Source organism: Stenella coeruleoalba, assembly GCF_951394435.1.
Source record: "Stenella coeruleoalba genome assembly, chromosome: 13".
Taxonomy (NCBI): Eukaryota; Metazoa; Chordata; class Mammalia; order Artiodactyla; family Delphinidae; genus Stenella; species Stenella coeruleoalba.
This window is the reverse complement of record NC_137159.1, coordinates 57,642,462-57,667,771: the sequence shown is the minus strand read 5'-3', so window position 1 is coordinate 57,667,771 and position 25,310 is coordinate 57,642,462. Positions and strand designations below refer to the sequence as shown.

Sequence of the window (25,310 nt, the reverse complement as noted above, 5' to 3'; positions counted from 1 at the left end):
AGTGCTCCCTTGAGCAGTTCTTGCTAGGTGGGTCTAGTGGTAACAGACTCCCTCAACTTTTCTTTATCTGGGAATATCTTAATATCTCCCTCACTTTTGAAGGATGATTTTGCCAGATATAGGATTCTTGGTTGACAGTTGTTTTCCTTCAGCATTTTGAATATATTGGCCCACTGTCTTGTGGCCTCCAAAGTTTCTGATCAGAAATACATTGATAATCTTATTGAAGATACATTGTATATGATGAATTGCCTCTCTCTTGTGTTTTTAAAATTCCCTTTGTCTTTGTCTTTCTGAAGTTTGATTATAATGTGTCTCAGTATGGACCTCTTTGAATTCATCTTTCTTGAAATTTGAAATTCAGGCATGGTATTTGAGAGAGAGTTGAAATAATGTGGATGTATGAGCTAAAGCAGAGTGTGGTTCAAATGGAAAGATAAGTTAGCCAAGGGCAGAACTCCAGACATTAGCCAGGTGTTACCTTTAGTGGACTCTCCGCATTCAGAGTTTAGTAGGATTTCTGCAGGTTTAACTGAATGAATGATCTTCTGACTCATTCTCTATTAATCATATTTTATATCCCTTTCGAATCTCTGAGAAAAAATGAACCTAAATGAGAGTACATTATGCTTTTTTATTTTTAAAAAGATTAATGTATTAGAACAGCAGTAATATGTTTCTTAATAATAATAAAAAATGCTTAATCATTTAAAAATATTCACCAGAAGAGAGGTACAACGATAGAGATTATATTCACAGTCCTATAAAGTAAGAACAATTCATAACCTCATATTGCAGGTGAAGTACATGAAGCTTAGAGAATTTAATAACTGGGGTTCAAATTCAGGTTCCAAAGCTCTAGATCCCACACTCTAAACCAGTGGTTTTAAAGCATTACTGATACCTAGATCCACGTTCAGAGATTTTGACTTAATTGCCTCAAATAGGGCTCAGGCATTGGTCTGAAAAGCTCCCCTGGCAATTCTGACTGCGGCCAGAGATACAACCCAGGGCTTTAAACCTTATCACTTCACTGCCTCCTTTTTGGAAGATGCCACTGCATTGCACTATCTCAATGACTCCCCCAGACTTCAACGTAGTTAGTGCCCCGTGGAGTTGTGTAGCGCGGCTCAGCGCAAACCCACTCTCTGAAAAAACCTTCACATCCGAGAGTTTTAATAAGTATAATTAATTGGAACTACTTTTACTTAAAGGCAATTGGAGCTGGGATAGTTTTTCTACCTCTTTTATGATTATGTGATAGTTTTTAAGAACTTAAGAGACCCTACATACTTGGCAGGAATTACTAGTATCAAAAGGAAAAGAATTACTACTATCGATTTGCTTATTTGAGTGATTATAATCAATTAGTAGAATCACAGATCCAGGAATAGGCACAAAATTTTTTGAAATGGAGAGCAATGCCGTGGTGTTACTATGCAGAGTGATGTTGTTGGGGCAAGGTAGGAATGACGTAGCCTTCAAAGGAGGACAGTTAGAACAAACTGTCATTCTCAATTCTTACAGATTTCTTACTCCTTTTGAAAATCTTTAGCTTCATTTACTCCTGTGAGGACTTCACAGAGCTCCTGACCAACTAGAAGTGGTCTAGGGATCTACTGGAAAACAGCAACGACAAAATCAAGGGAAAGGCAGGATAGAGGTAGGCTGAGAGTCTAGACGGAATAATCCTGTTGTAATCCTGGGAAGGTGTGATGTCATCCTCCGACACCATCCCAGACGTTCCTGAATGGAGACAGTGGGAACAGAACCAGAGCAATACAAACTTTAGCTCTTATGGAAAGAGAATGGGCACTGGAGACAGACAGTCCAGTCTAGCCTGATACTTCACTAGCTGTGTGACCTTGGGTAAAATAATTAACCTCTCTGAATTTCAATTTGCTCTTCTATAAAAGGAGGTGGTGATACTTCCCTCCCAGGCTTTATGTGAACTCCTAAATGTGAAAAGGACCCAGCTCAAGCCTCTTTACTGATTGCTCCTTCACATTGGCCTCAGGGGAAGCACAGTGGTAGCCAAAGCAGAAAGTGCGAGGGAATGGCAGCCATGGTGGTGCTGATTCAAAGAGAAGGTGAAAATGAGGTGGGCCGGACACGGAGCACAGTTGCGGGATTTGAAACCTCCGTTATGGCCACAGTCACACCCAATCAATTCCATTTATTTGCAAAAAAAAAGAACCACCAATAAATGTTGGAGAGGGTGTGGAGAAAAGGGAACGCTCTTGCACTGCTGGTGGGAATGTGAATTGGTACAGCCACTATGGAGAACAGTATGGAGGTTCCTTAAAAGACTACAAATAGAACTACCATATGACCCAGCAATCCCACTACTGGGCATATACCCTGAGAAAACCAAAATTCAAAAAGAGTCATGTACCAAAATGTTCATTGCAGCTCTATTTACAATAGCCCGGAGATGGAAACAACCTAAGTGTCCATCATTGGATGAATGGATAAAGAAGATGTGGCACATATATACAATGGAATATTACTCAGCCATAAAAAGAAACGAAATTGAGATATTTGTAGTGAGGTGGATGGACCTAGAGTCTGTCATACAGAGTGAAGTAAGTCAGAAAGAGAAAAACAAATACCGTATGCTAACACATATATGTGGAATCTAAGGAAAAAAAAAAAAAGGTCATGAAGACCCTAGGGGCAAGACAGGAATAAAGACACAGACCTACTAGAGAATGCACTTGAGGATATGGGGAGGGGGAAGGGTAAGCTGTGACAAAGCGAGAGAGTGGCATGGACATATATACACTACCAAACGTAAGGTAGATAGCTAGTGGGAAACAGCCGCATAGCACAGGGAGATCAGCTCGGTGCTTTGTGACCACCTGGAGGGGTGGGATAGGGAGGGTGGGAGGGAGACGCAAGAGGGAAGAGATATGGGAACATATGTATATGTACAACTGATTCACTTTGTTATAAAGCAGAAACTAACACGCCATTGTAAAGCAATTATACTCCAATAAAGATGTAAAAAAAAAAAAGAAAGAACCACCCCTGTAATGCTGCAGCCTCTTACCCTTCTGGGAGTGTTTCAGCTTGCCCTGCTTTTGGCAGGATCAGCTGGAAACTCTGTAGGGTCTCCTCAGAAAGAGCACAGGCTATAGTCATTTCATTTTCTAATGCTGCTGTCTGTTTTCATTTAATTAAGAAGGCTGACCTTTAGAGAGTTTATTTTTTTCTCTTCCCTTTGCTGAGCTTACTCATGATCCTAATGGAAGCTGAAAATCTGATGGTGAAGAGGGCCGAATTTTCACTGATAAGGCTTAACACATTGTTCCTCTCCTTACAAAGAAATGACACAGGCGTAATTATAGATGCATAAGCCAAAATCCCTTTCAGATAAACCTAACCTCAAGTAGGTGAGTAGGTGGGAAATGTAGGAAATGAGAGATAAGCCCAAGAGGAATGTATATCAAAAATAGTATCCCATATTCCAAAGAACAAAGGCCCTGAGAACACATATCCTTGTAATTAGCCTTTATCCAAAGCAAATTACAGTCAGATTCTTACTCAGTCCTTTAAAGCTCTGGATATAGAAAAGTAGCTACTTAAAACATCTGTTGTGTACAGCATTTGCTGTGCTCCTTAGGTAGAATGGCCACATGAACCAGTGAGAAAGGGCATAAGGGCCTATTAGGGCCAATGCCATAGGACAGTGGCACTGCAAGTGCTGCCTTTGCCAGTGGTTGGTGATGTGCTCTGTGAGATTAGCAGGCAGGTGGGGACCCTCAAGCACTGGGTGGAGCTGTAAGAATAATCTGGCCTTTGCTCCACCCTGGATTTATCCAGAAACTCTCATGAGCCAGTCTCTGCTTAGGAAAGTCCACGAGCATCTACTCAGACCCTAAGTGTAAGATCCACTGCTGCTGTGTTTGTGTTCTTTGCTCTTGGTGCCCTTTTCACTTTCTATTAGGGAATACATTTCCTCAGGTCTTCACAGAGACCGTTCACCAGATGGAATGAGATTTTGTGACTGAAATAGAGCTGACTCTCACTCACGTCCTGTTTGATGAATAAATATGGGCACCATTGTCATTACGAGAGTAACACCACCCTGATGACAGCTCTTTCGGGTGATGATGAACTTAAGTCCCTGGAGTTTAACAATGACCCTCTTCCTAGTTTCATCCAAGTGGTAAGCAAGTCTTCTTTAATCAGCTATCATTGGTTTATGGACAGATAAAACAATACGATAGCTGTTGGAACTAAACCTTTGGTCCCGAGAAATTCTGAAGTTTGTGTCTCCCCAGCCGTGAGCACTTTTACTCCTGTACCCCAACAGTAACAAGTGAGTATTAGGGGCAGAGTTGGAGTATTTGATTCCCTTCTTTTGTAAAATATCATTACATATGAAATGGAGCAAGGAGAAAAATAAACAAACTGTAATGGGACCTTTGAATAAATCTATGTAAATCCTAAATCACAGTATTATACCCCCTAGTTTTCTCCAAAAGTGTTAGAAATAGTGAATTAACATGATTCTTTCCAAGTATATTTCCACTGAGGGAAAAGAGAGACTGTTTCTCATGTTGCTAATCTAATAGCCTTGCCTCAGGTGTTGGCATCACTTTAAATGAAGAAAAGGTCAGAGAACTGAGGCAATAAGCAGTGCTGCACTTAACAGCATCTCTTTCTACTTTCCCAGCAGTCTTCCTGCCCTTGGATATTCTCAGTCCATTATAAATGATTTCGTTGGACGTCACATAATTTGCCACATATATGAATGAACTCAAGGAAAGAAGTGCTGTAAACAAAATTGTTTTTGTGCCCCTATTGGTATCTACGGCTACACACACACACACACACACACACACACACACACACTCTCTCTCTCTCTCTCTCTCTCTCTCTCTCTCTCTCTCTCTCTCTCATTTTAATAATGAGAAATCAAAGTCATTTTCAGCTTTGAGCTCTAGTATATAATAGATTCCTTCTCAGCTCAGCTCGTTATAACCTTTAAGTGAAATTTGAGGCCAAGCAGCAATTCTTACAGCATATTAGTCCTTTAACAGCAGCGATATTGAAGTGTCTGACTATTTTTATTGGAGCTGGTGTGACATTTAAATGTATTCTTGTGCATGATTTTAACAGTAATCACATAGATCACAGTAGAAATAAAGTCCATCCACAAAGAAGGTACTAGGTGGAGGGAGCTGCAGATCCTTTATAAACGGCTGTTGGGAGAATCCTGTAAAGGCTCTATCTTCTATTTTTAGGATGACAGGTATTTGCTGATGGAAAGATTTCTTTTTTACCTATCATTTTTTCCCCAGATATTAACAACATCTGCAGTATTTTCTCCAGCTGATGTTACGATCCATATGGCAGACTTAACACAATGCCTGTCAGTTGCCTAAATCCCCCCCCCCCCCCCCGAGGAAAGCAGTTTGCACACACCTCCTTATGTGTCATCTTTGCTCTTATTTCTTTTTCCAGATAAGAGATCTGTGAAGCTCAACGATGCTGGAAGCTATCACTGCTGTCCTGAACTAGTGTTACTGGACTCCTCCCCAGGGAACCAGCGGCATCTATTTAAGATGCACTTTTAGGTGAGTCTGTGGGACAACTTTGCTGAATAGAAGTGTTCTTAGTAGAAAGCATCAGTGTCTTAACAAAAGAATATTGGCCTTGAATGTACAGAACAAAAATCAAGGTTTGTGCAGCATGGTAAGTGAGGGTCAGGGTGATCCAATATGGAGATGCAGTAACGTTCTTTCCTTCAGCAGCTTACTGTTGCCAGACTAATAATAGCCAGGGGAGAGGGCAAATGCTGAAGAGGCTCTATGTTCCTGCCTTGGTAATGGCTGCATGTGACCTTGAGTGTGTGTAGATGGGCAAATGGCTGTAAATCTGAGTCCAGAATAAGTTTTCCTTGATTAATATTTTAATTAGAAATCTAAATTATTCATTTATAAAGATAACTATTCCATTTCCAATCTCCCTTCTTTTCTCTGTTCCTTCTTGCTTTAAAAAAAGGAGAGAAACTGTGGCTTTATCTCTTAATCTAATTCATAGCTGCTCCTCTTGGCAGGCAGAGAGAGAGAAAGGGAGTCCAGTGACAGAATGTCCAAATGTGACAATATGATACCAACACACAGTGCAATGACAAGGAGAGTGAAAGAGAGCGTGCTGCTCAAAGGGAGATATAACCAAGGAGGATAATAGGATGGAACAGAACAGAAAAGATGGCACAGGTTTTATTTTTTCCAACAAGAATATATCACATGGTTGGCTGGTGCTGTCTTTAATGTTGTCATACAAACGGCTGTAAAACCCACTCATGGTTCTTACAAAGACAAGAAGCCTTTGTTGCCAGAGGACCCTGCTGGTATTTCTGTTGCACCTCTTAGGTGTTACTGTTACTGTGTGGTTGCCCGTATTCCCCAGGAAACCACTGGAGCAAATGGTGTTTGGCTTAGGCATCTTTGTTTACCCAGAGCCAGCAGAGAGCCTGACGCATAATAATCACCTAACAAATGTTTATTAAATTGTTCGTTTGAAAATTGGGTCAAAATGAGTTGTTCTTCTAGGACTCTATCGGTAAGAGAGCGTTGATCAAGACCCCAAGATTCCAAAGCCTGGGGCTATCCCCAAAGGGGGTCTTGCATTTGATGAGAATATTTTCTGTAAGACTGGGCAAGGGGTGTAACAGAAAATGTATTTGCTATTCAGTGCCAGGAAATAGCAACAAAGCATCCAAGAGGAAGCACAGAATTCATACAGAAAGAGAGAGAAGTAGAGGACATGGAGGAGAGTAGAAGAGTCCACTTGTACAGATGTTTGGGGAAAGGCAGGTAATAGGAAGGGAGACAATAATAGGAAGGGAGATCCTGGGAGACTCATACAAGACTCCTAAGTGAGAGGATAACTTGGGGTGTACAGATGTGTAGCCATCAATTTCAGAGGCCATACACATCCGTCTACATGGTCATGGCACATTTGTTGTAGAAATTGCTGAAAAGCTCATATATAAAACTGACGGTTGAAGTAGATGCCTACCGTTTGTATAATCTATGTTTGGTTGTAAATAAGAGGAAAGTGGTTAGAGGTGGCCATAAAGAGGGTGTTGGGAGAGGGAAATTGAACTTGGATCCATTCATTTCATAATGCAGGGACATATCTTTAACCACTTCAAATTTATCTCCCAATCTTGCCAGTGTCTATATATTTGCTTCTATGTATATTCAGCTATAGTCTTTAATTTAAGCCATTTTTCTATTTTATCTCCTTTGCCAAATTAAAAATAAAAGACTTCTTCCTCTCATTTTCTGAAATACAGTTTTGAACCAATATAAAACTATAAAAATCTTTGCCTGGTTTTTCTAATACAGATATTTTGCTAATTTTTATAGTTTTATATCCTTGCTTTTCAGAAGTTCCATTGTCTTCATTATATAACACTAAAATCCTTTCCTTACCTTCCTTTTTATAATAAAATTATAAAGCTTTTGCTATGGTTCAGAAAATCACATCTCCAGTAAAAGCACTCTGAACTGTATTATCTCTTCATCACTAATTTACCCTTTTAACCGTATAGACCAGTGAGATACCAAATGTCAAAATAAATTCTTCCTTTTCTCAAGAGAAGTTAGTAACCTGTGCTTCTAGAATGCGGTCAACGTGGGAAAAGAATGCTAATACAGCATACCTCATTTTATTGCACTTCACGAGTACTGCTTTTTTATAATAAATACTGTTTTTTACAATTTGTATGTTTGTGGCAACCCCGCAATGAGTGAGTCTGTCGGCACCATTCTCCCAATAGCATTTGCTCACTTCGCGTCTCTGTGTCACATTTTGGTAATTTTAGCAATATTGCACACTTTTTCATTATTATTATATCTGTTATAGTTATCAGTGATCTCATGTTACACTACCACTCACTGAAGTCTCAGATGATGGTTGGCATTTTTAGAAATAGAGTATTTTTTAATTAAGGTATGTCCTTTGAAAAATAGACATAATGCTAATGCAAAGTTAATAGACTATGGTATAGTCTAAACCTAAATTTTATATATACTGGGAAATCAAAACGTTAGTGTGAGTTGCTTGATTACGATATTTGCTCTGTTGCGGTAGTCTGGAACCAAATCCATGATACCTCTGAGGTATGCTCATGTAGTATTATGGACTGATTTTAGATCAAATACAGTCAAGTTCTGAGGAGGAACAAGTAATCCATAAGCACACAGTAATTACAACACTAATTATTTTAGTTACTTTGATTTTTATCCTTCTTCAGCTCAGCTAGTTGTGTACAAAGAGAGTCTTATAGACTTATAGATAGACCTTATCTTAAGGTCTTATTTATGCTTATCTTACACAGCATAGATAGTACCATGAGGACGAAAACATAGTTAAAGGAATTTTGGCATCCTCTGTGAATTTGCCTGGCATTGCCGTAACCTAAGTAATCACTTTCTGGATCAAAATTCAATGTGATTTCTTCTAGTTTTAAAGCCTCAAATTTGTTCTTTATCTTAACTCTGTTCCTTTCATTGGGTTGTTCATTATCAATTGGCTTCTGATCAAAAGAAGGACTTGGAAAATATTAAGAAAGAATTGATTTTCTCCAATTAATTTGTGTTCTGTCTTGTTTTAGTTTTTAAGATAAAAAGTTTGAAAATTATTTCATATTTCATTAGTATTATTTTTCAAAATGAATCAGAAAACGATTCTCTTTTGGCTTAGGGCAGATTTTAAACTTTTCAACAATGGAATTTAGCCTCAGAAGTAATATTTTGAATGAATGATTCTTGACCCTAATTTTTCTAATACATAATATTACATATTTTAAACATTTTAAAAAGCACAACCCACTTCAGCATTTTGTTTTCACTTTTTTAAAAATAACAATACAATTTCCTTAAATAACTGTTCTTCTTTTGATACGGACTTTATTTTTTATACAGCAGGTTCTTATTAGTTATCCATTTTATACATATTAGTGTATATATGTCAATTGCAATCTCTCAATTCATACCACCACGACCGCCCCCCCGCCCACTTTCCCCCCTTGGTGTCCATACGTTTGCTCTCTACATCTGTGTCTCTATTTCTGCCTTGCAAACTGGTTCATCTGTACCGTTTTTCTAGATTCCACATATATGCATTAATATACGATATTTGGTTTTCTCTCTCTGACTGACTTCACTCTGTATAACAGTCTCTAGGTCCATCCACGTCTCTACAAGTGACCCAATTTCGTTTCTTTTTATGGCTGAGTAATATTCCATTGTATATATTGGTACAGTCTATTTGACACAAATCTTTCCTTTCTTCCCTTATCCTCATTTGTGAAATCATCATTAGTAATGCCATTAGTATTTTTAATTCATTTTATGTGAAAGCTCCTAGAGATTCTCATAGGATCCACAACTGTTACATTCTGTGAACAGAAATGAATGAATGCATCAAAATGCATGTATTCAGTATTTTAAAAATTGTTGAGAGCATCTCGCTGAGTGTCACCATCTCTAATGAGTGTCTAAATGGTAATGAGCTTCGAGTGTCATTGTAGCCAGCTCTTTGGGTATGCCTTTTCTACATCTTTAGTTCTTTAGAACAAAGTTCTATGCTAGTTTCTCATGCTTATTTGAACAATATCCAGGTACGTAGAAATAATATTTAATTTCTTTATCTTCCATATTTTAGTGTTGAGACGCCTACACCTAATCTAATTGTAGCATCAAAAACAACTCAAGCACTTTTTGTGTTAAATTTGAATATGGAAAAGTAAAGTGGTGGAAAAAAGAACCACTGTAAATAGTTTAAACCCCAGGAAAAAATATCAGAAGTAGTTCTCTTTTGATTTCTCAACAAATTTTTTTCTAGTTTAGTATTTTAGTTTTCACAAAGATCTCTCATATATTTGCTGTTGCTGGGCACTCATTTTGTTACCGTGCTGCTATTCACTCTAGTGTAAAGACCAAATGTCACAATCTTGCAATAGATGGATACATTCTACGACTATAATTTGAGAAATAACCAATTAATAATGGGTTTTATTAATATAATACAGGTGTATTAAGCTCTGACTATACTTATGGATCTATACTAGGTGTCATAAGAAATATAAAGGGTATGACCAATGGTCTTTGTCTGAAGAAGCTGTTCACTTTGAGAAGAGAAAGTGTATTAATATGGAATGTAACATAGGCAATGGCAACAATAAGGCAGCGCAGTGTTTAGATGCAGAGTAGACAAGACCTATGTTGCGTCTGACTTGGCAAGGCAAGCAGTGGGACTTGAATTGCATGTGTAAGAAGAAATAAGCTTTCTACAGATGGGGAGTGGGGTGGAGGGCATTTTAGGCTGGAAACATAGTATGAATCAGGGCAGAGTGATAGGAATGTAGGCGACAGGTTTGCAAGGCTGTTTGTGTTAGTACCCTTGGAGCAGAGGATGTAAGTACGTGTATAGACCTATGTGTAGAGGAAGACGGGCGTGTAGTGGAACACTGGAAAGAGTCGGTGGATGTTTATGGAAGCTAGGAGGGTCAGTTCGATGTTGAACTTTATTCTCAACCTTATTCTATAGATAGTTTTAAGCCTCTAAAGATATCTGAGCTAAACAGTTGCCTTATATGAAACAGTTTTTTGTAATATTAATCTGACAATATTTCACAGATTGCTTTGGAAAAGGAAGAAAAGAGAGCTCAGTGAGGAAAGTATTCAATAATCCAGGCACAAAAGATACAGACCAAAAATAGCATGGTGGGGTGGAAAAGATAAAAATTCTAAATGGTGGTTTTAGATTTTTCAGTTCAAGGCAAAGCAGAGAGAGCTACCTTATGAAATTTGTCTGCTGTCTTTCTGCCAGTCTGCCTGTTTATATTCTGACCTGATATTCTGATAGAGAATGTATTTTGAGATTGTCCTCTATGTCTTTCATCCTTGTTACAGAGGACTGGTCCAGTGACTATTGTGATCCCTGTAAAACTCTTAGCCAATCTGAGGACAAAGAATCTCACTCAGATGAGAAAAATAGAACTATCTGGATGTTGTAAAATATTCCATTTTTAGTAATTTTTAAACCTATTGAACCACACATATTATAATCTACCTCTGAAAGTTTGTGAAATTCAAGAGCTCTGAAGTGTTCAATCCCAGATTTACCCTATCTTATGGGTGACTTTGGACAAGTCATTTAACCTCTGGGTTTTCTCATTTCCAAAACTGGCATGATAACAGTAACCTAGGAAAACTGAATGCAATAGCATATAGAATACTTCACACTGAGCCACACATATATTAAGTACTCGATAATTGTTAGCAATTATTAACTTTCAGAAAAGTATTATTTTTGCTTTTATGTCAAATAATTTTGCTTTTCATGTGACACCAAATATCATAGTTTCCCTTATTTGTGGTTTTGCTTTCTGGGGTTTCAGTTACCTGTGATCAACTGCAGTCTGAAAATACTAAATGGAAAATTCCAGAAATAAACTATTCACAAGTTTTAAATTGCCGACAGTTCTAAGTAGGGTGATGCACTCTCTCACTGTATGGCTCCATCCTGCCTGGGACATGAATCATCCGTTTGTCCAACGTATCCCTGCCCATTAGCTACTTACTAGCCACCCTGGTTATCTGGTTATCAGAATGACTGTCATGGTATCACAGTACTTGAGTTCAAGTCCCCCTGTTTTACTTAACAGTGTCCCCAGAGCACAGGAGTTGTGAGGCTGGCAACTCATATATCCCAAAGAGAAGCCATAAGTGCTTCCTTTATGTGAAAATGTGCAAGTTCTCAACTTTAATAAGAAGAAAAATCGTGTGATGAGGTTGCTAAGACCTATGGTAAGAACAGATCTTCTATCTGTGTTAAATTTTGAAGAAGGAAAAATAAATTTGTGGTAGTTTTGCTGTCACCCACCTCTTAAACTGCAAAAGTTATGGCCACAGTGCATGGTAAGTGCTTAGTTAAGAGGGAAAAGGCATTACATTTGTACAATAAAATGTGTGTGTGTGAGAGAGATCCAATAACTTTTATTGCTATTATAGTATATTGTTATAATTGTCCTATTTTATGATTCATCATTGTTGTTAATCTCTCACTGTGACTAATTTATTAAGTTAAACTTTATCACAGGGATGTATATATAGGAAAAAATATAGTATATATAGGGTTCAGTACTATCCACTCTTTCAGACATCCACTGAGGGTCTTGGGATGTATCCTGAGCAGTTCATGATGAGTATGTAATTGTTGATAACCATATTGAGTTTCAGTCTCCAAATTATTTTTTAATTCATTATTTCAGTTACTTCAGTAGCAATAACTTTTCAATATCACTTTATTTTGATGTAATCTTGATACAATATGTACTGATGTTAATTGATTCAAATTAACAACAGTATATGGAGATACTATTTGGTTCTGTTCATGAAACATTCATTGAAACCTATGTACTGTGTTAAATATATATGTCATGGCCCTTGACCTCAAGCAGATTGTAGGCAATAGACACATATGTAAATAATGGTTACAGCATAGTGTCATACTAAATATAGGCATAAGGAACAGGATTAGCCCAGTTCATTATCTTGGAACAAAAATGACTTAGCAAAAGAGTGACATGCAAATTATGCTTTTTAGCTATTAATCTATTGAATGCCAGGATTATATTTGTTTTATAGGGTATTGTGGGGTAGAAGTTGGAGAGGAAGTGCATTTGTAAAGCATGGTTATCCAGGAAATATGATGCATTCAGAGTGCTCTATTTCCAAAGTGCTAGAGCAAAAATCTATAGCTAGGACGATAAGAAGAATAAGGCTTCAGGTCAAAAGGCAAGATCTAGACCAGTGCTGTCCAATAGAAATAAGATGTTAACGACATACGTAACTAAATTTTCTAATAGCTAGATTAAAAAATATAAAGAAATAAGCAAAATTAATTTTATAACATTTTATTTAAGCCAATACATCTAAAATATTACCATTATATACGTGAATTACAAGTAATTCATGTAAGTAATGAGATCTTCCGTCTTTGTAAAAATGTGAAGTCTCCAAAATCCATATGTATGTCACATTTACAGCACATCTCAAATTGACCCAGTCACATTTCAAGTACTTAATAGCCACATGAGGTTAATGGCCACTATGTTGAAGAGTACAGGACAGATTCAGACCATGAAGAGCTTGAGCACCCTATTGAAGAATTTAGACTATTGACCTTTGATAATATGTAAAGTCTACTCATCTGATGAATGTCAGAATTATATTTTCTCTAAGATACTGAGGATGTTGATGGCTAGCAAAAATATGTGGACAGCAGACATGGAGATATTTGTATTCTGCTGTTGATCAATCAACTCTAGTCAGGAAGGAAAAGAAGAGAAAGTCATACTTAAGGACAAGAGATTTTTTTACCCCAGTTCCCAATAGAGGATACAGCGAGCTTGGCTGGACCCCATGGAGATGGAGAATACCATTACCAAAACCAAGGCATCCTGAATAGAAGTAAAGCAACCTCAAAGGTCAGTTTAGGTACTTCCACATCAGTGCTCGAACTTAGATCTCACTATTCCACAATGAGAAGAGGGATAAGCATGTATACTGACAAGGAGTGCTGAAGGAAAGGATCACGTGAGAGAGAGAGTATTTGTGGGGAGGAGTGAGCTGTTTTCAGATTATTGTCAGGTTTCTAGTCTTGGGAGAAAACATCTTTAGTGAGAAAGATTAATGTCTTAAGTGAGAAAGATACTAGAGTCCCCCTGATATCTTACCATTTAACCCATATGCCCCAGACCACTCAACTCTTCACTCTTAATGTGTGGAGAGAAGAGTAGTTCAGAGAACCACACCATGTATCTGTCAACTTGTTATCTGACATGATGGCTTCAAGCTTAGCACAATGGCCAATAAACTGTCATTAGTTAGGCAGTGTGAAGAATAGTGCCTTTGCTCACAGAAATGGGATGATTTGACCCGTTCTTGGGAAGGAAGCCATGAGACCTCCACGAAGGGTATTTCAACTCTACCAAGAGGCCAATATAAGTTTCTAGACACATTTCTGGATTTTCAAAATATTTGGGGTTAAGTATTTCTTGGTTTCTAAGGGCGAGAGAAGCATTATTATTATTTATTTTGCTTCACCAAATGTTGTAGCATACTGGTTATAAGCTGGGAAGGTCATACATCCTGTTTGGCATATAATATTTTGTTTTAGTTCATTCCAAGTGTCCCTCCCCACACCCCACCCCTGCTCCAGTATTCTATTTAGTTTTTCGTGTATCACATTAAAAAGGTAGTAAGTTATTATTAGCAGTTGCATTAAAATAAGTCAGAATGAATGTATTATTCTTTGACTTTGTACTTCTAGCTTCGGTCGTGGTCCCATCAAACAGTGATTGGTACGTACGTATAGTAGATAGAATTTTTAGCTTTAAAGGTCATGAAATCTTAAAGAAGACCAATAATAACCCTCTCTCCTGCCCCAAACCTTTACAGAATTAATCAAACATATCTCTTTGAGGTATTAGCCAACAGGTACTTGCTGATAAACCAAATTGTGTGTTGATAGGAAAAGCTAGGGAGCGGTATATCTTTCTGGTTTCATTTGATAATGGAAAAAAGTACTCAACTCTGTCGCTTCTGCCAACCACTTTGTGCTAAAGCCAGTTGTGCTGTGGTCTGTGTCATTGGCCTCAAGATGCACGAGGTCTCCAGGTAACTAGTAGGGTCAGTAGAAAATAGAGGAAATTATAGGCTACTTGTATGTGAAATAGGTAGAGGAAATAGAGGCTAAGTAGTTCCTCACAGAGTTTATAGAGAGCAGTCTGAACTATCTCATAGTAGTTTTGTAATGTAAATCTACATTGTTTCTTGTCTTTTTGAAAGATACTATTAAAGCAGCAGTGAGCTCAAAAACTAAAAATTCTGGAAAAATAAAAAAATAAGTTCTACATTTGCATTTCTTAAAAAGGTTGATTAAAGCTAAATTGCACAAATAATTTGTCAACATTTACCATTCTTCATGAGGGTTGTGGTGATGTCACTGAACACATGACAAACAAGAAACAAATCTGCTGAATAAGCAGTTACATCTACTTCAAAAGTTAATAATTGTTTTAAGAAGACTTACCATGACAATAATTTTACACATGGAGCTGCAGAAAGTGCATTTCGTATCACAGTGTCATTTTTTATTTAGATCAAAGAATTATTTTTATAAATGTCACTGATTGTTGATTTCAAATTTTCTTGTTCATGTTTGAAAAGTGCTAGCATATTAGTTCCATCAGTAGAAAAATTCAGCAGTGTTAAACGATGTCAGTATTATATCAGTGTCATCTGATTTCAAAGAGAAAATAAATTAATTCCAAAAATAATTCAATTTTTAATCCAATTCATGGAATCCAAGTGGTGCTTTAAAACTTCATTTAATAAAAGGTGAAATATTTGACCATTATATAGGTACAGTTGCGAATTTTTGAAAATGAAAGTTCTAAACTTCGGTTGTATTTGTTTTGAAATTTTGGAAATCTTTAACTAAAGGATTCAATGAGTAGAGTGCCAAAAATGTTCAACTCCTGAAGCTTTAGTGAATTGAAGTTATTGAGAATAAGGCAAACAAAAACATATTGAAATATATGCCTACAAAAACCAGGAAAAGTGGAATCAGTTAAACACAGAGAGCAGAGTATAAGATTTAATACTAAAATTACATAATTGTGCTCTGTGATATATCTTGACTTTGGGAAAAACGTCTGAATAGAGCTCATAGTTTTAATTGGATTCATGTCTATTCTGAGAAGGCCTTTGATTTTATGGCAACTAAATTTTGCTAAATATTCAAATGAATCATAAATAAAAGTCATTTAATGAGTTTTGATTTGTAAACATTTTTCAGAAATATTCTGAATGAAGGTAAAATGATAGTATGTGTGACACAATATTTGAGATAAAATTTTTATGCATTTTAATTAAAAATTGAATTGAGGATATTCTTTCTGCATAATTTGCTCTGAGCTTACCAGTTATCTCAGCACCTGTAGTGAGTGGATTTACAATTAAAACTCTTATGCTCTATGGAGTTGAGTCAATTGAAGATGTCAACAGACAATTTCAAACTCATTAACCAAAAAATGCGTCATTGAGAAAGCTTTTACCAATTTTATGAAAAATTAAAAATAGTAAAACAATATTAAAAATACATTCTTTAGAAAAAATTCCAGTGTTACAGTGTAAGAGATGTACAGCCAAGAAATTGACTCAGCAGCACTGTGACTCAGTGCCAAGATTAATTATTCTGCTTATATATTTAAAAAAATATTTTGTTTAATATAAATAGCATTTTGTTATAATATATGCTATTTACATTAATACTTATAACATTTTATGTTATTTTCATTTTTAGAGTTTTATCTATGAATATTGTCAAATACATCATTTTATGTCTATCAACATAACAAAACTATTTTTCTATCAAAAATATATGAACTACTGAACAATATACTTTTAGTGCATCCTTTCACTTTCAAAATTGTACAGATTCTGGTTTGAAAGACAAGAGAAATCTCTAGAGCCCAGCTTCCTGACCCTAATATCATGCTCTGCCTCTTCCTACCTTTGAGAATTTCAATAGTTAAACTATTTAAAGTGACTCAGTTTCCTTATTTATAAAAATGGAGATATAGCAATGCAAATCTCTTAGGGTCGTGAGGATTAAATGAGCGACTAATTGAATGCTTGTTATCATCACTATCATCATCATTGTCTTCTAAAATTTTTATGAAGGTGGCATAATGTTATAACCTACTTAAAATTAGTGAAAACCAATAAAGTATCCAATGTGTATTGCAAAAAGAGAGAGAGAAAGGAAAAGAATGTTAAGTAAAGAGAAACAAAGTTATAAAACAAATTTGGAAAAAAATCGTTTGGCACTTTTCATAACAGGTTAGTGTTGTTCAGAAATACTAGTGCTTTTTATTTAAAATGTGTAAATAGGGTTATTTTTTTCTCCATATGTGCAAGATGAATGTTTTTATCTCAAAATAATAACTATGATAGGTACTTCCAATGCTGTAAGATAATTCAAATACTCAAATAACTACTTTAAAGTATTATTTATTAAAAAAGAAAAAAAATAGCAAATCACATATGGTATTTCATAGTTTTTGCCTAAAAAAAGTATTGCTTGAGTAATAGAGGCTTTGGGAATAGTTACTATTCCTGGTAAGAGGCATAAGATTATGGAAGTTATATTTCTTCTTTGTACATGTAACAGATAAAAGAATATTTGCAGTAGAAAGGAATACTTTGCAAAATTGTTCCTTGTGTAGATGTCTCAATTCAAAGTAAATTTCTTTTCACTTGGAGTTTCTATTTCTCTTTCTGTTACTAAATAAAATGGTATTTGCATTTTACAACTGTAATTAAAATTTACTAGTTTTATATTTTATTTTACAAATCTAACATTTACATGAGCTAAATTTTAAATTGAGGTCTTAATAAAATCTTTAAATAATTAGTGTTCAAAGCAAAAGTTAAAACAGAATTACTATTAATTAGAATGCTTATTTATTCCTTTATGGACAGATACAAATTTGGATCTTAGCCATTAATTTTTGTACAGAAGAGGCAGTTTTAGAGAAACATAGTACAAATTATTTATAAATCTATAGTAAAATATAGCTTTCCCTGCTAGAACTGCCAGATTGTTGTTGTTGTTGTGTGTGTGTGTGTGTGTGTGCATAGGACACCGTGCTAAATTTGAATGTTAGAGAAACAACTTGTAATTCTTTGTATAATTATGTTCCAAGTATTGCATGGGATATACTCATTATAAAAAATTATTTACCTGGAATTTAAATTTAACTGGCTTTCTTGTACTTTGTCTGGCAACCCTACTTTCTTCATCCTATATATGTATATATAAATGTATTTATTCAGATACTTTGGATTCCTTACCTGGAAATCTTTTTTTTCAATTGAAGTATAATTGATTTACAGTGTTGTGTTAGTTTCAGGTATACAGCAAAGTGATTCACTTATATGTACATATACGTTCAGCCTAAGGAATTTGGTGATATCCTTGATGTCTTTATTCTTCCTCATTCTATATCTAATCTTTTTTTAATATACTAAAATATTGTTTATTTTAGATATTTGGGGGCATTTTTTAATTGAAGTGTAGTTAATTTACAATGTTGTGTTAGTTTCAATTGTACAGGAAAACGATTCAGTTATACATATATATGTACATATATATACTTTTACAGATTCTTTTCCATTAAAGGTTATTACAAGATATTGAATATAGTTCCCTGTGCTATACAGTAGGTCCTTGTTGTTTATTTTATATATAGCAATGTATATCTGTTAATCCCAAACTCCTAATTTATCCCTTGCCCCACTTTATTCTTTGGTAACCATAAGTTTGTTTTCTATGTCTGTGAATCTATTATATTTCTGTTTTGTAAATAAGTTAATTTGTATCACTTCTGTAGATTCCACATATAAGTGATATGATATTTGTCTTTCTCTTTCTGACTTACTTCAGTTAGTATGATCATCTCTAGGTCCATCCATGTTGCTGCAAATGGCATTATTTCATTCTTTTTTATGGCTGAATAATATTCCATTGTATTTATATACAGGGCATCTCCTTTATCCATTCATCTGTTGATGAACATTTAGATAGTTTCCATGCATGTCTTGGCTACTATGAATAGTGCTGCTATGAACATTGGGGTGCATGTATCTTTTTGAATTATACTTTTGTCCAGATATATGCCCAGGAGTGGGATTTCTGGATCATATGGCAACTCTATTTTTAGTATTTTGAGGAACCTCCATACTGTTCTTCATAGTGGCTGCACCAATTTACATTCCCACCAAAAGTGTAGGAGGTTCTCTTTTCTCCACACCCTCTCCAGCATTTATTATTTGTAGACATTTTTTTTTTTTTTTTTGCGGTACGCGGGCCTCTCACTTTTGTGGCCTCTCCCATTGCGGAGCACATGCTCCGGACGCACAGGCTCAGTGGCCATGGCTCACAGGCCTAGCCGCTCCGCGGCATGTGGGATCTTCCCAGACTGGGGCACGAACCCATGTCCCCTGCATCGGTAGGCAGACTCTCAACCACTGCGCCACCAGGGAAGTCCCCTATTTGTAGACATTTTGATGATGGCCATTCTGACCAGTGTGAGGTGATACCTCATTGTAGTTTTGATTGGCATTTCTCTAATAATGAGTGATGCTGAGCGTCTTCTCACGTGCCTGTTGTTCATCTGTATGTCTTCTTTGGAGAAATATCTATTTAGGTTTTCTGCCTATGTTTTGATTGGGTTGTTTGTTTGTTTGATATTGAGCTGTAAAAGCTGTTCATATATTTTGGAAATTAATCCCTTGCTGGTTGCATTGTTTGCAATTATTTTCTCCCAGTCAATAGGCTGTTTCTTCATTTGTTTATGGTTTCGTTCACTGTGCAAGAGCTTTTTTTTTTTTTTTTTTTGGTGCGGTACGCGGGCCTCTCACTGTTGTGGCCTCTCCCGTTGCGAAGCACAGGCTCCGGACGCGCAGGCTCAGCGGCCATGGCTCATGGGCCCAGCCGCTCCGCAGCATGTGGGATCTTCCCGGACCGGGGCACGAACCCGTGTCCCCTGCATCGGCAGGCGGACTCTCAACCACTGCATCACCAGGGAAGCCCTGTGCAAGAGCTTTTAATTAGGACCCATTTGTTTATTTTTGTTTTTATTTCTATTACTCTAGGAGACAGATCCAAAAATGTATTGCTGTGATTTATGATAAAGAGTGCTCTAAGTTTTCCTCTAGGAGTTTTAGAGTATTCAATCTTACATTTAGGCCTTTAATCCATACTGAGTTTATTTTTGTGTATGGTGTTAGGAAATGTTCTAATTTCATATTTTTACATGTCACTGTCCAGCACCACTTATTGAAAAGACTGTCTTTTCTCCATTGTATAATCTTGCCTCCTTTGTCATAGATTAATTGATCATAAGTGTGTGGATTAATTTCTGGGCTTTCTATCCTGTTCCATTGATCTATGTATCTGTTTTTCTTGCCAGTAACATACTGTTTTGATTACTGTAGCTTTGTAGTATAGTTGGAAGTCAGGGAGCATGATTCCTCCAGCTCAGTTTTGCTTTCTTCAGATTTGTTTTGGTCATTTGGGGTCTTTTGTGTTTCCATACAAATTTTAAAATTATTTGTTCTAGTTCTGTGAAAAATGCCATTGGTAATTTGATAGGGATTGCATTGCATCTATAGATTGCCTTGGGTATTTTGAGTCTTCCAATCGAAGAACACTGTATATCTTTCCATCTGTCTGTGTCATCTTCAATTTCTTTCATCAGTGTCTTACAGTCTTCATAGTATAGGTCTTTTGCCTCCTTAGATAGGTTTATTCCAAGAAATTTTATTCTTTTTGATACGATGGTAAATAGGATTGTTTCCTTAATTTCTCTTTCTGATATTTAGTTGTTAGTGTATAGAAAAAATCTTTTGATATAATGTAATATTCTCCACATACATACCACCAAGTTTACTTTAACCCAGTATTTAATACTTGTAAAAAAAAAAAAAAGGAGTGGATGGGTGAGAGAGATTAAGAAAGACAGAGTTATTGATGGACTACAAACAAATTTCCTCTATGGAAGAAAATAGACACATTATTACATTGAGAACATAAAAGCAAAGAAAGCCTCTATAAGCTAATGCTGAATTGTAATTCTTTGGAACTTGATAGAATATTCTTTTAACAAAACGAAAGTGTGAAATTGTATACATTTCTATTTATAAGAAATAACGCTAGAATACATTAAAGTGAAGAAAATCATAGAGGGATTTTTTTTACCATACTTTCCCAATTCCCTCACAATTAAGCTCTTTTATACTTTCAATTGATGAGTACACAGTATGTTTATATAATAGTAAATTTAATTGCTAACTGAAATTTAGGTGCCATCTATAAAAACAAATTAGAACAGTTTTCAAATGAGCGGCTGATTGAGTATTCATTTCAAATAAAGGTTAATTCAAGATTCACACATTTCACCAACATAGTAATATTTGTAAGCATAAAAATATAGCCTCCAAAATTATGAAAAGAAATTTTTTTTTTAACCTCTTGAACTTGGTATGATTATCCACCTAACAAAAGAGAATCAATTTTAAATAAAATTGAAAAAGACTTGTGTTGCTTTATTTTGATTTCTTTTATGTAAATCTTACAACTTTCTTCTATCAGTATTGTAATTTTAGAAAATTAAAACATATTAAAATATACTACATTTCTAGTAAGAGTAATCATCAAATATAATTCAAAAGGTCTTGAAAAGATATGTGTTCGATATATATGAGAACTGTCAAAGCATTTTCAGAATTACAAAAGGACAAGAATAATAAATATACTTTATTATAATACAAAAAGCACAATAACTGAATACTGGAGACATCAGTAGGTATGATAAGTTATTGCAATAAGTCATAAGTTCTTATAGCTTAAAAAATTCAGTAGATATTTGGATGGTTGCTTGTTTTGTTTGGTCAAACTTCATAGAGTATTCTACAATTCTACAATTCATCTGAGAGAACTAACGGGCGAAAACAAAAAAAATACCATTTTGAAAAAAAATGTTTAATGAGGTAAAGCTGACCTTATTACATATTACAACAAAATGAATGTTCAGTTAATCAAAACAATATTGCAAGAGTTGACTCTATGTTAACATTTTATCCAAAAAAAATGTGAACAAGAATGTGGAATTAGAATAAATAATTGATTATTTTAGGGAAAAACTTTGGATAACTACTGTTCATTCACTGTACATAACAAAATAAAAGTCAGAGTTATTAAAGTCCTAATTTTTAAGAAAAATAACAATCTAGAAGAAATGGAAGTAATGATCTTACACTAAGGAAAGTTTCTCAGTTAATGAATATCAAAGGAAAAAATGCATAGAGTTTATTATCTAACAAAATTACACTACATAAAATATACACAAAATATGATATACATAAAATATAATACAAAAATAAATAGCATACCCCAAAATAATATACATAAACTAAATAAAATAAATATATACATGAATATGAAAATAAGAATACATATCAATGGTTCATAAAACAATAAAATAAAAAATCTAAAATAAAAATGCAATAAATCATAATACACAAAATATAATCTGTGGTACACATAAAACATTTGCATAGCTAAAACAATTGAACACAGAGACAATGTTTACAATTACTTTGGTGGAGATTCAACTCCCTTAAAAACAGCCTTCAGAACTGAGATGAAAATCACCAAGAATCTTAGATAAAACTTGGCAAAAGATGCAAATAGACACTTCATATGGAAAAACAAACATGTAATATGTTCGATATAACATGTAACCAAAAATTAGAATGAAAACAACAAAGCACCCTCCTCCCACTATTTTTTGCTTGTAAAATTAATAAATATAAGCCTAGGATTGTTGACAGTGGAGTAAAAGCGATAATCTTACATATTACTTGTGGGATTTTAAGTTGGTTTAAACTTTCTGGAAAGAAAGTTGATCATTTTATTGAGTCTTTTAAATATTCATACATTTTGAGTAAGTTCACTTCTTCTAGGAATTTATTCTAAAGAAATCATCAATCAGATATGCCGATATGTATTTACATGACAGATTTTCATGACAGTTTTTAAAATAATGTCCAAAATTGGAAATGACCCCATTCCCCAATAAAAGGGAAATGATGATATAAATATCAAAATATTCATGTAACATATTTTGAAGCAACTAAAAGAGTGCTTTCAAAATTATTTAATAATATGGAGAAAAGTTCATGCTTTAATTAGCAGTCAAAACAACAATTCAGCCAGTCTCTTAAATTGTTAACGTCAGGTCCAGCCCTCCAATAAGAATTAGAATTCCATGCTTTGTTATATTTTTCCTACTGCTTCATACCTGCAACAAAAGGTATCCATTACAGCTTCGGAAAGACAAGCAGTTACCAAATGAAAAATCTGGAATTCATGTTTTGAGGACTATGAAACGAGAAACTTGTGGAATACTATCAGTGACCTCAAAATTACAATGAAAATAAACAACGTTTATGTGTTGTCAAACAAAATTTGCAGGTAATTTTGCAATTAATAAAGGCAAGAGGGAGATTGCTAAGGATTACAGATTGAAGTCTTCACATATCTCTGATTCATTTCAAAATATTCTATGGAAGAAAAAAAGACTTTTTCTCAAACACTTTCTCTAGAAAGCCTAAGCGTTTATAGATAGCTGCTGGTCCGGATTGTATTGTTATTCTTGTGGGTCTCCCTCCTGCTGATTGATGATGCATGTGCACTTAGCAAGTTGGCAGATTTCCCTTTAAGGGGATGACCCAGCATCCCCAAATAGACTGATTTTATACTTAAATACTGAAATAATTGTTCTGGGAATGAGGTAGACACTTCAGAGTCTCTTAAGTTTCCTTATATTCCACTGTTTTATTTGCTAAGAAGATTATGAAAACTCTGCCAATACAATTTGGTAAAAGGCTAATTAACAATGAATGAGGATCGTTGATTGAGATATTGTTATGTAAGCAAATAGAACAATGCCAGGCGACATCGTTTATTATACAATGTATGCCTCAATTAAAATTTCATGTGATATAGTGCATGCAGATTTTCTAGAATACACAGGAATGTTTTAGAAATTAAAGCCTTTATATAGTGTGCTTAGTAAACTCTGAGAACAGCAAATCAATAGGATATTCAAGCCAAGCAAGAGAGTTTCAGAGAAGGACAAAGTATTAACCTTAAATGTGAATGCATTTCCATTTATAAATTTAGCTTAAATCAATTTGTGTCTAATTTCCCTGTAATCATATCCTGGTATTTAAAAATCATAAATACATTTTTAAACCCTTTTATTGACATTGTAATGATCCATATTTAATTCAGAGTGGCCTTGGTTATGTTCTTAGTTAGATGATATCAAATAAGAACATGATGACTACAACTTGTTCAGACTACAGGTGTATCAGCAATGAAAACTGCTTGTAAAATTTTCAGCTGCTTGGATCCACATTTTCATGTTTGGTTTTCCAAAGGCAGCCCCTTCAGTTCTTTTTTCCTTGAGAGATGATTCATGTACCATAGCATTTATATCTTTTTAGTGTTTTTAGTGTATCCACAATGTTGGGTAGCATCACCACTGTTTAATTTCAGAACATTGTCACCATCCCCCAGAGAAAGCCCACACCCATTAACAGTCACTCCCCATTACCCCTCTCCCCAACCCCTGGCAACTACCGTTTGACATTCTGTCTCTATAGATTTTCCAACTCTGGACATGTTACACAAATGTCATATAATATGTGGCCTTTTCTGTTTGGCTTTTTCAACTTAGCATAATGTGTTCAAGGTCATCCATGTTGTAGCATAAATCAGTACTTTATTTCTTTTTATGGCTGAATAATATTTTATTATAGAGATTTATTACATTTTGTTTAGCCATTCATCAGTTGATGAACATTTGGGTGGTTTGCACTCTCTGGCCATTATGAATAGTGCTACATGAACATTTGTATACAAGTTTTTATGTGGACATATGTTTTCACTTCTTTTGGATATTTATCTAGGAGTGGCATTCCTGGGTCATGGGGTAGTTCTACATTTAACCTTTGTGGGATTCCCAAAGAATTTCCTAAAGCACTGCATTCTTTTACATTTCACCAGGCGAGGTATGAGGGTTCCAACTTCTCCACATACTAACACTAGTTATTGCTTTTCTTTCTAATGATATCAATCCTATTCTTCATTCTTAAATAAAAAATCCAGTTAATCTATTAGACTATCCTTTTCCATAATGAGGCTGACTATCCTAGCAAACTCTTAATGATTATAACTTTTTCCTCAACTATTGTTTTCATCATTTTGAGCAATGGAAATTGTACAACCATATTATATTTATAATTGAATTATTAGTTTTGTACATTTATTTAACTAATACATTTATTAAAAGATGAAATGATACCTACTTGTGTATCACACATGAAAAACCTATCATTCTTTTTTTTTTTTTAAACTTTTATTTATTTATTTTTTTGTGGTATGCGGGCCTCTCATTGCTGTGGCCTCTCCCGTTGCGGAGCACAGGCTCCAGATGCACAGGCTCAGCGGCCATGGCTCACGGGCCCAGCTGCTCCGCGGCATGTGGGATCTTCCCAGACCGGGGCACGAACCTGTGTCTCCTGCATCGGCAGGCGGACTCGCAACCACTGCGCCAGCAGGGAAGCCCCGAAAAACCT

General features: G+C 35.3%; 1 long non-coding RNA gene across 2 annotated transcripts in view; it reads left to right on the top strand.

Annotated features, from left to right (window-relative positions):
- LOC307196130 overlaps positions 1-25,310 on the top strand; it is a 538,765-nt gene that overhangs the window by 13,203 nt on the left and 500,252 nt on the right. For both annotated transcript variants that reach the window (XR_013831048.1, XR_013831049.1), the window contains exon 2: positions 5,473-5,585. This is a non-coding gene — a long non-coding RNA (uncharacterized lncRNA). The remainder of the gene's footprint in view (positions 1-5,472; positions 5,586-25,310) is intronic.